Source organism: Callorhinus ursinus, unplaced genomic scaffold (genome assembly GCF_003265705.2).
Source record: "Callorhinus ursinus isolate GAN/ISIS: 27379988/994484 unplaced genomic scaffold, GSC_fseal_2.0 scaffold4, whole genome shotgun sequence".
Classification (NCBI taxonomy): Eukaryota; Metazoa; Chordata; class Mammalia; order Carnivora; family Otariidae; genus Callorhinus; species Callorhinus ursinus.
This window is the reverse complement of record NW_027397066.1, coordinates 44,720,010-44,734,557: the sequence shown is the minus strand read 5'-3', so window position 1 is coordinate 44,734,557 and position 14,548 is coordinate 44,720,010. Positions and strand designations below refer to the sequence as shown.

The following is a 14,548-nucleotide window of genomic DNA, read 5'->3' as shown; positions in this document are numbered from 1 at the left end:
AAAAAAAAAAAAAGAAAGTAACTGAAAACTTTAAAAAAAAAAAAAACATAGGATATTTATAGGGGTGCCTGGGTGGCTCAGTCGGTTAAGCACCTGACTCTTGATTTTGGCTCAGGTCATGATCTCAGGGTCCTGGGATTAAGCCTGGAGTTGTGCTCCTCAATCAGCTGGAGATTCTCTCTCCCTCTTCCTCTGCCCCTCCCCCCTACCCTTCTCTCTCTAAAATAAATGAATAAATCTCTTTTTAAAAAAGGATATTGGGGCACCTCGGTGGCTCAGTGGGTTAAGCGTCTGCCTTCAGCTCAGGTCATGATCCCAGGCTCCTGGGATGGAATCCCGAATCCGGCTCCTTGCTCAGCAGGGAGCCTGCTTCTCCCTCCACCGCCTGCTCCCCCTGCTTGTGCTCTCTCTCTGACAAATAAATAAATAAAGGGGCGCCTGGGTGGCTCAGTCGGTTAAGCGTCTGCCTTCGGCTCAGGTCATGATCCCAGACTCCTGGGATCGAGCCCCACGTCGGCAGGGAGCTTGCTTCTCCCTTTCCTCTCTGCTTGTGCTCTCTTTCACTATCTCTCTCTCTCTCAAATAAATAAATAAAATCTTTTTTAAAAATTTAAAAAATAAAAAAGGGTATTTATAACCTGCCATTTTGACTTGTGCCATTTTTCCTCTCCATAAACTATTTAGAAAGTTGGTCTTTATGTTATTTGCTTCTAGCTTTAGTAGTGCAAATTTCTCTGTGTTCAATGGCTTTCTTTAGAAAATATTGCGATTTTTCCCCCATAGCAGAAATCGGCTTGTCTGATTTCTTGGTGTATTAGGGCGTGAGACATTGTCAAAGAGATTTGATAATTCAGTTTACTTCACAAGTCTCACCCCTCCTGGATTATCTGGTTTGAAAGGCCCTGAGCACATGGCTGTGCCCGTGGAAATCTCTAGGACAAGCCGTTTTTGTTCCTTTGTTTATATTTGATCATAGGACCAAACTCTGTTTGAGATGTAATGAATATTCACAGTTACTAAGCATTAGCACAACCATACTAACAATACCCAAAGCAGGCAGAGACCCAAGCATATTCACCCCATCAGACAAATTTCTATCCCACCTATTCAAAGTGGAATAAAAAATGAAAGGTCAGGAAATTTGAAGCTATAGCGTATTCTCTGATCTGTAACCACAAAGCTGCAACTATATGATTTCTTAAGAGCAAAAAGCAGCCTCCTGTTCACTACCAAGGTTAGGAGTATGAGTTTCTGTCCTCCAAGATTCTAACAGAACTGTGTCTTGCTAATCTGTAACAGCAGTACGGATACCTAAATTCAACAGGAATATTTTTACTATCCCACATGTAAGTGAGAAATTGAATGTTTTACCTATAATAAGGGGACCAGATATCCAGGTTTGCCTGGGATGCTTCTGATGTATGCTGTTGTCTTGGTGTAATTAATCATAGCACACCGTTTACACATAGATGTTCCAGGATAGATGGCAAATTATTTGGTCACGTTAATTTAACAGACAGGCTGAAAGTAAAAAGCACCGTGGTTCAAAATGTTTCATGGGCGCTTCAGGGGTCCTTTGAAGTAGAAGCTAGGAACAAAATGTTCAGCAAACCAGGGACATAGGCTGGAATAGGCCACTGTGTTTCCCTTTCTCAGGCCAGTGACATTAGTAAGCTGTTGTCGAGGAATAGCATGATCATTTAAACCCAGGCCAAGCTGAGCGTTAGAATTTTAGAGGAGAATTGATCTCAGAGGTCATCTGGCCCAACATCTTCACTTTTCTGGATGAATAAATTATTACACTCCTGGAAATGTGAATGTCATTTTATAGTTTTCTAAGTTATTTCCTGAGCAAAATCTCACTGGATCACAATTGAAGTAGGCAAGGAAGGAAGTTTTTAGCCACATTTTATAGAGAAGAAAACTCAGTTTCAAATAAGTTAAAACAAACAAACAAACAAACAAACAAAAAACTAAACACCTCAGCCAAGGTCCTGTGACTATTAAGTAGAGGAGCTAAAACTGAAATGCAGGTCTGACTCTTTTCCCAGTGCTCTTTCTAATATCCCATACCAGTTTGATATTTTCATTCATGAATGAGGATTTAAAATATGTCCCTTCCATATAATCCAATAAAGATACACAACACTCCCTCTGTAACTAATGCTGTACACTCAAAATAATTTTATTTCTGCTTCTCTTTCTCCTCCCACCTGCAAAGAGCTCTGGCCAACAACTGAACTGTTCTGGCCTGACAGTGCCTCTTGGTGGCTGGCCCAGGAAATGCAAGGCCCCAAACCTTCCCTATCCCCTTCTTCCTTGGCCCTTGGGTAGAAGAATGAGGAGGTGAGGACTGTGCCCAGTAATCTCTGGCTTTTTCTTTATCGTTCATTAATTACGTCTCAGACAACTTGCTTCTCACATCAGTGCTTCTCAGCATTACCCTTCTCCCTCCTTCCCCCTCTTTATTTCATCTCTGACCCGAATACAGTTCTAATGATTATGCCTTTATACGATATGGCAAAGTCCTACTTTTTGAAGTGAAAATGAAGTTCAATCAACCCTGCATCCAATATATATTCACTGCACATCCCACAATGTTTCAGGGACTGTTCCTGACTCTTGGGATACATTAGACTTGGGCTTTAAACCTTTAGCCTCCTCCAAGTTTCCTGAAGCCCCTTCAATATCTGCACCAGAACCTCATTTCCCTGAGCCAAGGCTTAATTAAAACTGCTGTTCCTTAAGCATTTGCCTTCAAAGTGAAATGATAGCTTATTAAATTTCCCTAGGATACTTCAACAGGATGATTTTCTACTTCTTTTTGTTCTGTAACAAATACATAGCAGTTTAGATACACTCCCTCCTGTGGGTTAGCTTAGTGTTCTATCTACAATGTATAATGTTCTGTCTAGAGAAAACTTTTTCTGAATTCGTAACAATCATTATAGAGACAGCTTTTTGGAAAAGCAACCTGAACAATAGGCCGATCTCCCATGAGGAGATTATGGAAGTGGGGTTGCCTTCTTTCATTTGCCCATTTATTTCTAAGGAGGTTGACTAAATCCTCCACTTATTTCAGAGCACAAAGAAACCCAAGGTTTTATTATTGTCTTTAATCATTTCCCCCATGTTTCTACATACAAAGTTTTGACTTCGAGCATGAGTTGGGCTACCAATGAAAAGAACTCAGCCAGTATACCAAGAATTTTATGTCCAGGGTTAATTAATGATTAATTCACTCCTGGAAGTCCTTCCCAGACAGTGCCCCCTCCCTTTTCATATCTTGCTATTTTCTGTAAGTAGCCGTAGAAAGTCTAGACCACTGAGGGACCTGGTTCAACACCTGTCTCAGGAGATTCCTTAATCAATTCGACAAAACTCTGTAAATCTAGGGAGTAAGTAGCAGCCATAATCACTAAGATCCAGCTGATCTGGTTGAAGCCAACCTTTCTGTTCCATTCTGTCAGATGCTGACACCTTTTCTCATTTGTCCACTATATTATTCACATAATGTCATCATTCAATTATGTTTGTACCAATTAAAGAAGAGGATGTGGGGAAAAGAAAGCCAGCCCGGCTGATGGTGTTGGTAGTATTCACTGAAATCACTAGCTGATCCATTTCGCTGGGTCAGAGCCATGCCTGGTCACCATGTTTCTGTTTTGAAACATGCTACAGGGAGGGAGACATTGCTGCCAGACTGGCTCCGCCCCACAGGGGAGCCGGCACAGACGCAGGACATTGCCTTCCTTTTGTCCCAGGAGGCACCACCTGACTTTACTTCTCCTCTTTCCACAACCACCCTTCAAGGCTCTTGGTCTACATGGCTACTTCATGCGAAGAGGAAATCTAGTGTAGTGGCTAAGAACATGGATGCAGAAGCTAGACTTTCTGGGTTTGAATCCCTGCTCTACCACTCACTAGGTCTGTGTTTGGGGAAAGTTATATACATCTCCTGGGGAAAGGTATATAGGTTTCCATTTGCATCAGTTACTATGTGTGTAAAATGGAGTCAAGAAGAGTGCCTGTCCCATAATGCTGCTTCCTCTGATGGTTACATGAGCTAACTCATCTAAGACGAAGAACTGGGCCAGGCACAGAGTAATTGCTCAATAAATATGTTATTGTGCTAACAGGGATGAGATTTCTGTATGCAATTCAAAAATAGGAATCAGCTCTGTGCTGTTTCAGACAGTGGGGACTAAAACATATTAGAAGGCTGGAAAGTTATTTTTTCCAATGTAATGTTTTGGTTTTGAACTTGGTCAGTCCTGGTTGTTGAAAACAATGTCTTTCCAACTTATGTCCTAAATCAAGTCATGCCAGATGCTATTGGTTAATTTCAGTTCAGTACATTAGTTATGAGCACCTATTCAGTGCCAGATGCTCCTAATGAATGCTGGTGAGATACAAATGTATAAGACCTATCCCCCACAGAAGAGCATATCACTTAGTAGGGAAGACAGGCCGGGGAACAAATTATTTTAAAACAATTTCAATTTGGTTATTATTCTCATAGGCCAAGACTACCTGGAAAAATCTACTCACCAACTCATAGAGTATCTGTTCCTGCTTATTTTTAACTCCTCACTACTCATCTTCTGCCCTATTAATGTTTCCTCATTAATAGATGCAAGGATAAATTGAGAAGTGTCAGTAAGAAATGAGAAAAAAAATACCAACAACTAAATTCAAATCAACACACAGTGTAGAAGTGCTAATGAGAAAACATGCTAAAGATAGGACATCCTCACCCCCACCCATCCCTACCTCATTAGTTTTGAGAAATTCCATCCAGGGATACATTTTATGACAAAGCAATACAGGCAGCATTTGATTTTTTTAAAAAAGGTTCTGATTTAAACCCTCATACTTTACCATTCCAGAAAAAAAATTTTTTTAAATAAATTGCAGCCCAGAAAGACTGAAACTATAAACTGTTCTTACCAGTTTGCCACCCAGGAGACGCCCCACTTGAATGCCTAGCTCACAGTCATTGAAAGAACAATAATATCGGGGCGCCTGGGTGGCTCAGTTGGTTAAGCGACTGCCTTCGGCTCAGGTCATGATCCTGGAGTCCCGGGATCGAGTCCCACATCGGGCTCCCTGCTCAGCGGGGAGTCTGCTTCTCCCTCTGACCCTCTTCTCTCTCGTGCTCTCTATCTCTCATTCTCTCTCTGTCAAATAAATAAATAAAATCTTAAAAAAAAGATTTAAAAAAAAAAAAGAACAATAATATCTTCTGTTAGCAAGCACTTTACAGTTTAGAAATACTTCCCTACAATAATATCATATGAACTTTACCACAAAGCTGTGAGCTAGGTGAAGGTGTGTATTGTATCCCTTCTTCCCATTGAGAGAAATGGAGGCTTGGCAAAGTGATGTTTTCTGTTGTTGTTTTTTTAAATTTTTAAAAAGATTTTATTATATTTCGGGGCACCTGAGTGGCTCAGATGGTTAAGTGTCTGCCTTTGGCTCAGGTCATGATCCCAGGGTCCTGGGGTCGAGCCCCACATCGGGCTCCTGGCTCAGCGGGTAGCCTGCTTCTCCCTCTCCCTCTGCTTCTTCCTCTGCTCATGCTCTCTCTCTCTTTCTCTGTCTGTATCTCTATGTCTTAAATGAATAAGTAAGATCTTTAAAAAAAGATTTTATTATATTTATTTGACTGAGAGAGAGAGAGAGAGAGAGCACAAGCAGGGGAAGAGGCAGGGAGAGGGACAAGCAACCTCCCTGCCGAGCAGGAAGCCTGATGTGGGGCTCAGTCCCAGGACCCTGAGATCATGATCCGAGTTGAAGGCAGACACTTAACCAACTGAACCACCCAGGTGCCCCCAAAGTGATGTCTTGAATAATCAGTACCTGGGACATCTAATTGTTTGTACTCAGGACTATATTAACTCAAATCTCATTTTGCTTTTAATTCTGCTGGGTTTCCTGGAATAGAGGGGCTTCTAAGGCAAGACGAAAGCAAATTGAAAGAGGAATGCCTGGGAAGCAGTGCGCTGAATTAGCAACTCCACACAGCACACCTAACAGTGCACATCAGATATGCAGAACGTAAAAGAAGGCAGCACTTCATATTTTTAAGCCTTGGATTTCCAACGACCAAGAGAGATGCCATCCCAGAGCAGGGCTGAAGCCTCGAAAACCAAACCTGATGACACCTGTGCCTGACAAAACCCCGGGGGCACAAGAGGTCCTTGGGATGGCGTGGGCACTGGCAGCCGGCTGAGCTGGCACGTATTCAAGGACAAGTTGGCCTCTCAGTCTTCCCACCTCATTGAGTCAAGTGCAGCATGTTATGGGAGGACAGGTGCTTGTCGTTGTGTGAGTTGGCAGGGGTTCTGCATGCACCTGAAGCTATTACATTGAGTCCAAAATTAAGAGCTCAGATCTTACTGGACAAACTTGAACAAATCTCCCCAATTTATCAGTACCTCGAACAATGGAGTCAGAACAAAACTTTAGAGGGGCAAGTCCATTATCCCTGTGACCTTAGTGTCAAGCAGATACCAGGCTTTTCCAGGAGACATGGGGAGGTCTGCAAGAAGACTGCAGAAGCAGCTAAGGGAATGAGGCTGGAGAGGTCAGCAATGCATGCCCCACACGGGGAAAGACTGGCTGCCACCAGTGCCAGCCCTTCACTAAAATAATGGACAACTCCAATTAGAGCTCAACAATCCAAACTGGTGATCCAGTGATATCTTAGAATCTCTGACATCAGTAGAGCCTCAGGAGAATATATATTTGTTAAAGATTTTATTTATTTGAGAGAGAGAATGAACAAGCCCAAGCAAGTGGGGGGAAAAGCAGAGGGAGAGGGACAAGCAGACTCCATGCTGAGCTTGGAGCCTGATGCAGGGCTTGATCTCATGACCCTGAGATCATGACCTGAGCCCAAATCGAGTCAGATGCTTAACCGGCTGAGCCACCCAGGTGCCCTGAGGACAATATAATTTAAAGGTATAAATCAATCTTGTTGCTCAAGATACCACAAACTGCCCTTACTGCTAATGCCAGAATAAAAGGTAGGATTCTGAGTCTTCCTCTGATGCTACAGACAAGTTAGTAAACCTTTCTCAACCGTAAAACAGGACCAATTCCATTCTGATTACTTTGAGAGGATTGTGAGAGACCCAAAGAACCAATAGCAACCTGATATGAGGAAATCTTAATCTCAGGAACAAACTGAGTGTTACTGGAGTGGTGGGGGGTGGGAGGGATGGGGTGGCTGGGTGATAGACATTGGGGAGGGTATGTGCTATGGTGAGCGCTGTGAATTGTGCAAGACTGTTGAATCACAGATCTGTACTTCTGAAACAAATAACGCAACATATTTTAAGAAAAAAGAAAAAGAAGAAGATAGCAGGAGAGGAAGAATGAAGGGGAGTAAGTCAGAGGGGGAGACGAACCAGGAGAGATGATGGACTCTGAAAAACAAACTGAGGGTTCCAGAGGGGAGGGGGGTGGGGGGATGGGTTGGCCTGGTGATGGGTATTAAAGAGGGCACATTCTGCATGGAGCACTGGGTGTTATGAACAAACAGTGGATCATGGAACACTACACCAAAACAAATGATGTAATATATGGTGATTAACATAACAATAAAAAATTAAAAAAAAAAAGAACCAATAGCAACCTGCTTCTGAACTGGAGTTCAGCACCCCGTGCTCATGTGCAAACACTTGAGCACATTATTTGGTTTTACATGTTTATACCGTTTTAAACCCACAACCGAATAGTCTCTTTTACACTTCCTGTCTATCCCTACATCCTTTCTTCTTCGTTTACTCAGTCATTTTAAATCCATACCTGTTGTTTTCATTCAGAGACTTTGATATTCACTTTGCAGGGGTGGGGATGAGAGGGTAGGAAATTGATATGGTTAACATGTTATTTTTTTTAACTTTTTTTTTTTTGAGTGCAGAATCAAGTCCTAACTTCCAGGAACTCTGTAAAAGGGAAAATAGGAACATTTTTAGCATCAGACAGACAAAAGATCTACTAAAATTGGTTTTCCATACATCTTTTGTATTGTTTTTGGTGACCCATGGAAAGAACAAGCTAGCCTAGAGACAGACCCTAAACTCTCAAAAAATACCTCAAATCTCCTGCTGGGCTGAAACAGGAAATACTTTCATACAATAAATAGTAAACATATGGAATTTTTTAGCCCCAAAAACTTACGCAAGCTGACTACATAAATAGCTGAAAGAGGTTTAGGTATTACTCATGAATGAAAAGAATACATAACAATTTTGGCAAAAATTAAAAAGTTTGACAGTATTGATGAGGATGTGGGGCAAAGGAAATGATATACATTGTTTGTAGAGTATAGTTTTGTTCAATAACTTTGGAAAAGAAGTTGATATTATGTTGTAAAGTTAAAAGCCACGTATCTTGGGGCACCTGGGTGACTCAGTCGGTTAAGCAGCTGACTCTTGATTTTTGGCTCAGGTCATGATCTCAGGGTTTGAGATCGAGCCCCAAGTAGGGCTTCCTGCTCAGCAGGGATTCTGCTTGAGATTCTCTCCCTCTGCCCCTTTTCCCACTCACACACACTCTCTCTATAAAATAAATAAATCTTAAAAAAAAAAAAGCGCCACATATCTTATGACCTGTTCCACTCGTGTATACCCTAGAGAAACCCTCCTAGATGCACTTCAGAAAGCAAAATGTTCCAGGACACCTGGGTGGCTCAGTCGGTTAACCATCTGTCTTTGGCTCAGGTCATGATCCCAGGGTCCTGGGATCGAGCCCCGTGGCAGGCTCTCTGCTCAGCAGGAACCCTGCTTCTCCCTCTCCTTCTGCCCCTGTTTATGCTCTCTCTCTCTCAAATAAATAAAATCTTTAAAAAAAAAATGTTCCAAGAGGCAATGTTCATAATAGCAAAAAACTGAAAACAATCCAAATATCCACCAGCAGGAAAAGACATAAATAAATTATAGTATATTCACAAAATGGAAACAGCACTGAATATGAATGAACTTCTGTATATGCAGAAATATGGTTGAATCTTGGAAACATGTTGATAGAAAAAAAGCAATTTACAGAATAATTACATATAATACTACTTTTACACAATTCAAAAATATACAAAGCTAAAATAATGTTCTTTTAGGGATCCATACATATGTGATAGAACTAATTTAAAAATCAAAGGAATGATTAATACGAAAGTCAGAATCTTGATTTCTTCTGGGAGCAAATAAGCCGTAAGGGTGGGATTGGGAAAGAAATACAAGTAGCTTCCATAGTCTTGGTAATGATTTAATTTTTAAACTGGGTGGGGTTCACTAGTGTTAATTTATTCTTCATAACTTACATGTATATTACAAATATCCTTTTAATACCTAATGATCTTTGAAAATGAAAGTGCGTGGGGTGCCTGGGTGGCTCATTTGTTAAGTGTCTGCCTTCGGCTCAGGTCATGATCCCAGGGTCCTGGGATCGAGCCCCACATCGGGGTCCCTGCTCAGCAGGAGGCCTGCTTCTCCCTCCCCCACTCCCGCTCTCACTCCCTGTTTCCTCTCTCCCTGTGTCTCTGTCAAATAAATAAATAAAATCTTTAAAAAGAAAAAAAATGAAAGTGCGTACTTCCCTAATCTTCTAGGTGGACTTGATGGAAAATAACTTCCATGCTTTCCCTGAAAATGTAATTTGGTCCCAATAATCAGATGAAATTCTGGGCAAGATGGATCATTGGTCTGATCAGGGATATCTTTTTAAGAAAAAATAGACTTCCTAATTTCAAAATAATAAATGCTCATTATAGAAAATGGAGAAAACCAGAAAAAAATATAAAGAAAAAGTTTTACGTCATCTGTAGTCCCCTAATTTAGATATAATCACTGTTAGCATTTTGTTGTATTTTTCTCTAGTTTTTTAAATATGTAAAGCTAGAATTGATAATAGCATTTAAAAATATATTTTTCTATTTCTATTTGGAATTCTCTTTCCCTGAAGACAGTAATGATACTATGTGTATATGGTGTATTCATAGTCTAATGTTCAGTTTTAAGTTCTATTATACAAGTTGCCCATATAAATGATAGCTTAAATTTTAGCAGTTCTCTCACTGGAAACTTTAAGAAATAAGAGAAGGACAATCATTTGTCAAGTTTGCCAAATATTTTCCACTATAATTTTTGGCTTCTAAATCAATTACAGGTATTTGTACAAAGAAATGGAATTTTTCTTTTGATGACCTGCTTTCTTAAACTCTGATTTAAATATAAAAATACATTTTTCTGGGGCACCTGGGTGGCTCAATCGTTAAGCGTCTGCCTTCAGCTCAGGTCATGATCCCAGGGTCCTGGGATCGAGCCCCGCATCGGGCTCCCTGCTTGGCGGGAAGCCTGCTTCTCCCTCTCCCACTCCCCCTGCTTGTGTTCCCTCTCTCACTGTGTCTCTCTCTGTCAAATAAATAAATAAAACATTTAAAAAATACATTTTTCTGAAAGATTTTTAAAGGGTTTTATATTATTTCTAAATTTTTGAAAGCAGAGGGAAATTTCTCTTAATAATTCATAATTTTATTAAGCTTTTATTTATTTGCGTGAGAGAGACAGAGAGAGCACAAGCAGGGGAAGGGGCAGAGGGAGAGACAGAGGGACAAGCAGACTCCCCGCTGAGCATGGAGCCCAAGGTGGGGCTTGATCCCAGGACCCTGAGATCACAACCTGAGCCAAAGTCAGATACTTAACCGACTGAGCCACCTAGGTGCCCCAATAATTCATAATTTTAAAGGCAATTTCCCCATTCGTGACTATACATACAAAAAGATTAATAACATGGTGTCTAAATGGATTTTTTTTTTCTGGTGCGTATTTGTATATTTTAAAAACTTTATTCCTTTAAGTGCGCCTGGGTGGCTCAGTTGGTTAAGCATCTGACTTGGTTTTGGCTCAGGTCATGATCTCAGGGTTGTGGGATTGAGCCCGGCATCAGGCTCCGTGCTCAGCAAGGAGTATGCTTGGGATTCTCCCTCTCCCTCTGCCCCTGCCCCCAATCTCTCTCTCTCAAGTAAATAAATAAAATCTTTAAAAAAAAAAAAACACCTTTATTCCTTTAAAGCCTCCTCAACGTTGAGAGGATATACAGCATCAGAGGTAGAAGATATTTTAATGCATTTTTACAGGTATAAAGTATAAGAAGTTCTAAACATTTATCATTGATTTTAATGATTAAATTACAAAATCTTGTAAGAGCTGAGATACTTTTTATATCCCTTCCCCACTGGATTCCTAAAGTGGATTCTGATTCAGGGGGACTGTGGGGGGCCTGGACATTTCTACAGGTGATTCTGAGGCCCAGCCAGGCGTGAGAGCTACTGCTCTAAGCTTAAGGACATTAATCAAACAAAAAAACAAAAACCAAACACACAAATAAAAAACACATACGAACAAAGCTCTCTTTTGAAAGCAGACCTCCTGTTAGCCTAGAGAGGCAGATCAATATTCCACTCCTGGTTGTTAATTTTTTTTAAGATTTATTCATTTTTTTTAAAGATTTATTTATGTATTTTGAGAGAGTGAGAATGAGAGAGAGAGAGGACATGAGAGGGGGAGGGCCAGAGGGAGAAGCAGGTTCCTCGCTGAGCAGGGAGCCTGATGCGGGACTCGATCCCAGGACTCCAGGATCATGACCTGAGCCGAAGGCAGTCGCTTAACCAACTGAGCCACGCAGGCGCCCCAAGATTTATTCATTTTTTTTTTGAGAGAGAGAAAGAGAGAGGGTGGGGCAGAGGCAGAGGGAAAGGGAGAGAGAGAATCCCAAGCAGACTCTGCGCTGAGTGTGGAGCCAGATCCCAGGATCCTAAGATCATGACCGGAGGGGAAATCAAGAGTCAGACGTTCAACCCACTGAGCCATCCAGGCGCCCCCTATTTGTCAATTCTGAGACACACTGACAGCTTGGGTGATGCCCCCTGCACCCTGTCCAGAGTAGTTCAGTAAGTGATGAATGAAGAGCCTCCACTTCTCTTGGGGATAAGGAAGCACAGTATTGTCCTCACTTAAGAAAATACAATGCTTCAAGAGCCCATTGCTTCGTGGAAGTCCGGAATGAACATGAAGGAAATTTGGGCTAAAGAAAATTGGGAGATGGCCCTAAAAAATGATTCCACTGCTTTTTTCTCTTTTGGCCAGCTCACCATGGGACTGTTTTTGTTTTGTTTTGTTTTTTAAAGATTGTATTTATTTATTTATTTGACAGAGACAGCGAGAGCAGGAACACAAGCAGGGGGAGAGGGAGAAGCAGGCTTCCCGCCGAGCAGGGAGCCTGAATGCGGGGCTCGATCCCAGGACCCTGGGATTATGACCTGAGCGGAAGGCAGACGCTTAACAACTGAGCCACCCAGGCACCCTCACCATGGGACTGTTGATAAGGAGTATCTACCACCGATAACCATTTGGTTTGATACTAGAGGTCAGATGCCTGGGAGAGGGAGAAGATAGTAAATGTGAGCTCATAGCAATCTCTGCAGGTTACTAGTTTGTAGCACTCTCTATGAGCTAGTTCATTCAGGGAAATACCTTTAAAATAACTCTAGGGCTAGGGGACAAGGGTAAAACTGCCTAACCAGGTGTTGGGTTTAATTTAGGAAAAAGACAGCTGTTTTCATTTAACCTCTTGAAAAGGTTTATGCATTGTCTTCCCCCAACCACAAAAGAAAACACAACCACAGGACAAATTACTCTTTGAATGTTCCGTAAGTTATGAATATAACCGCAGGAACAACAGAACTTGCGTTGAGATTAAAGTTTAAGGAGCTTTAAAATATTTTTAGTTCTTTTCATCTAAAAGTGTTTAGATTACCTTCAGAGAGGCTTTCAACAGTTTCCTTACTGGAAAGGGTTGAGAAGCTTTATAAGGCCAAGGTTACCAGGGTGATTTGGTTTTTAAATTTCCTTGAAAAGAGAGCGAAGGAGAGAAGAAATGAAGCAACAGCTGTAAACACTTGTCAACCAAAGAGGGCTGAAAGAACAGAAACTGAGTTTTGTGAAGAAACAACAGATAGTTCTCACTCTAGAGGTCAGATCTTTCATCCTCATGTCTAGAAATCAAGCTTGTTTGTTTGGTGTACCTTGGAGAAGTAGGTACTTTCGAATGGACCTCCCACAAGTCTCCTTAGCAGCCAAATGAGTCCAGTGGCCGTCAGCCAACTAACCCAAGGAGGACTTTAAAGGCAACCGGAAGCTACCCGTGAAACCTCAAAGTCCTGTAACAGGAAGCCACACAAATAGAAGAGAAAACGCACCTGATTAAATGTAAGGACAGTAGTAGCCCTTGAGTTATGTAATAGTAAGTATGTAACAAAAAGAGATAAAGAAGTACATGCAGAACAGTCCTTGAATCTGAGTCCAGTTTAGAAATCTACACACTTGGTTAATATTTCTGAAGGACTGAGAATTCTACAAAGCAAAAATTTTCACTGAAAAGAGGCAGCATAACTGTGTCCATGGAATTAGATGGAAACTTTCCAAGAAATAAAATCAGCGGTAGTAGTGTCCCCTCTCCCATATTCTTTCAGGCAAAATGAGCAGTGGTGGGTGGTTCCAGGGGGCAGCTTTGGCTAGAGTTCGTATCCTATGAGGACAATCAGTGCTCATTCAAAAGCCCCTGCCTTTATAAACTGTTGCCCTCCTGATCTTTTCTGCCAAACTAAAGACAGAAAGGCCTGCTGAGAAGGGTCCTGCTGAGCACAGGACTGAAACCAAAGCTAAGGCTTTCCCTTCTAGGGTGCTGGTCATTAACTGGGCAACGCTGGGATAGTAAGTCTTCCTGTGCCTCATTCTCCTGGGCTGTTCCAGGAGAGGACTGAAAACGTTAATCTCCAAGGTTCTTTCCGGCTCTGAACTTCTGGGTCAAAGAAAAGGGGAGAGAGGTGTCAAGAGGAGAGGAGGCATTTCTGACCTGACTTGATCTTGTGAGCACCGCGATAGGAATCACTGGTACAGATTTTTAAATGGGGGAAGGGGCATATAACTCACCTAAAAACAGAGATTTCCTGATGACCTGACAAGTGCCTTGAGCCCAAGACTCCCTCACAGTAGAATGGCTTCTTGGCCTCCCTGCAAGCCTCTTCAAGTGACTCAGAGAGGTAAAGACATTTGTTAGGGAGCACAGGAGGCAGGTCACAGTAGAGAAGGTCGTAACAGCATCAGAGACGTTATGCAGGCTCATGGGCAGAGTGTGGCTCCTCCCCAGGCACAAACCACATCAAAACCTACTCAGGATTGTACTGGATGATTTTGCAATTGTTTGTTTCAACAACAAACCAACCTGATTCCCACACTTGTGCTTCTCTTTTCCTGTCGGCAAAGTCGAGTCCTGACCTGTCTATGCCAAACCCTCCGCCAAGATCTTCAAGACTGTAACTTGGGATACCTCAATACATCTTAAATTGGAGGAGGGATGCACATCTGTTTTTGTTTTGTTTTTGTTTTTTTTAGATTTTATTGATTTGACAGAGACAGCGAGAGAGGGAACACAAGCAGGGGGAGTGGGAGAGGGAGAAGCAGGCTTCCCGCGGAGCAGGGAG

At 41.8% G+C, this 14,548-nt stretch overlaps 1 protein-coding gene and 1 long non-coding RNA gene across 6 annotated transcripts in view; one reads left to right on the top strand and one right to left on the bottom strand.

Moving 5' to 3' along the window:
• The window catches only part of LOC141372607 (uncharacterized), a 19,403-nt gene extending 5,031 nt beyond the window's left edge, over positions 1-14,372 (bottom strand). Inside the window, exon 1 of the long non-coding RNA XR_012377924.1 lies at positions 13,998-14,372. This is a non-coding gene — a long non-coding RNA (uncharacterized lncRNA). The remainder of the gene's footprint in view (positions 1-13,997) is intronic.
• Positions 1-14,548, top strand: part of LOC112836105 (serine peptidase inhibitor Kazal type 2) — a 137,205-nt gene that overhangs the window by 113,361 nt on the left and 9,296 nt on the right. The window lies entirely within an intron of this gene.